Here is a 2,155-nt window from a genome sequence, read left to right as displayed (position 1 = left end):
TGTCAAGGGGCAAACACCAATTTCACTGTCCATTATGAAATATTTCAACCAAAACTTGCCAAAATACAGCCATAAAAATATAGCATATGTATGTATGAGCAAACTAATGCTAAAAATGTCTAATTTTCTTGGCTAGTCTTTCAAGGACCAGATTCATGAATGTTATTTCAAGGAAAAAATAGTCAGAATTATTTTGAATGATGTGCTCCTGACCTTGTTCTTAAAATCTACTTGTGGTAGCTTTTGGAAAGAATGTGTTTCATACCAATGTGCAGGCCTCGCTGGAAGAACTTCAAGAGAGGTTTGTGAAACTCAAAGTCTATTTGTTTTGACTAGAAACTTCCAGATAAATACTTTAGAGAATCTTGGGTGTAAAATAACTAAAGAGAAGAGAAGGCTTTATTCATTATTCCATTTTCTCCTTACACCTTAAAACACTTTTTAATTTTTTGATATATCTAGCTTTTGGGAGAAAACAGTGCAAGTGTTATTAAAAGCAGCTTGTGTTTTCTTGCATCTTCTACACCACCCAGGAAAGAAAAGTTCAGGCTTAACAGTGACATGGTTACCACATCATCTGAATAAATTTTTTCCTTCTAAAATTACTACTGCTTTCATTAATTTTAATCATGATACTTAGGGTTGAAATCTTAAATAACACGGAAGGGGGGGCAAATGTGAGTTTTCAGGTATATGAAAAGTAAAGGTGTGGGTTACAAAAACACTGAGGAAAAACTGGTATAGTTCGTGTTTATTGAATGTCTTCCCTCTTAGGTTTGGCTGTGTCACAAGTCACACTCTTTAAACTCATTCCTCTACACTTCTGTGGCTACACTCTGGATCTTATCCTGACACAGATTGGCTACACATATGAAATCAACTCCCATTGTACTATGACCTTGGCTCTTAGCCTTCTAATACACTCCAATTATACCTGCCCTTCAGCTTTAGGGAGCCCACTGTTTCACTGACTCCACATTTTTTTCCTTCCCAATTTATCAGACATTTAACAGCCTTACTATCCTACTGGGCCTAGATTGCACGATTCATTTTGGCATAAATACTTGATCCATGTTGCCATCTAAACCAGGATTTTTTTTTTCTTTCTTTCAATGTTTTTGTTTTGTTTGAGCCAGAGTCTCACTCTCTTGCCCAGACTGGAGTGCAGTAGTGTGATCACAGCTCACTCACTTCCCAGGCTTCAGCGATCCTCCTGCCTCAGCTGCCTATGTAACTAGGACTATAGTCTATAATGCAGCTAATTTATTTTTATTTTTTGTAGAGACAGGGTCTCCCCACGTTGCCCAGGCTTGTCTTGAACTCCTGATGTGCTCAAGTGATCCTCCTGCCTTGGCCTCCCAAAGTGCTGAGGTTAGACATATGAGCCACCATACCTAGTACAGACCAGGATTTCTCAGCCTTGGCACTGTTGCTATTTTGAGTGAGATGATTCTATGTTGTGAGCAGCTGTCCTGTGAATTGTAGAATGCTTACTAGAACCTCTGGACTCTATCTACTACGTGCAGGTAGTTACCCTTCCGCTAGTTATGACAACCACAAATGTCTCTAGACATTACCAAATGTCCCATGAAGGGACATTGCAAAATCATCCCCCGTTGAGAACCACTGCTGTAGACTCAGGGAAAGTGGTCATATCCACTTATCAGCCTCTCTTAGGCCCTATAGCCAGTGCCTGACATAGGTGTTCAAAAGTGGAACACCTCCTCTGGAGTGGAAGAATAGGCTTGCCTAGCTAGAACCTTATTAAAAGTACCCTGAGCATCAGTGGAAGAATGGATATGACACCCACTTCTCCCAACTCTTAGAGTGGGGTGGGAAGGTCAACAGACCTAAACATTAGTGCTGCCTATGTCACTTAGATTTGGGAGAACAAAAACCATGACAGATAAAGCAGTTTACAAAATCAAGCTCTAGAGATTGTGAATAATAACAATCATAATCACTTCAGCTACTCATCAGTTCCAGTGTGGAAGTTGATGATATAACATCAGCTCCTGCCAGGTGTGGTGGCTCACACCTGTAATCCCAGCACTTTGGGAGCCTGAGGCGGGCAGATCATGAGGTCAAGAGATCAAGACCATCCTGGCCAACATGGTGAAAACTGTCTCTACGAAAAAACTTAACCAGGCATGCT

This window comes from Cebus imitator, unplaced genomic scaffold, assembly GCF_001604975.1.
Source record: "Cebus imitator isolate Cc_AM_T3 unplaced genomic scaffold, Cebus_imitator-1.0 Scaffold634, whole genome shotgun sequence".
Taxonomy (NCBI): domain Eukaryota; kingdom Metazoa; phylum Chordata; class Mammalia; order Primates; family Cebidae; genus Cebus; species Cebus imitator.
Note: the sequence above shows the minus strand (reverse complement) of the source record.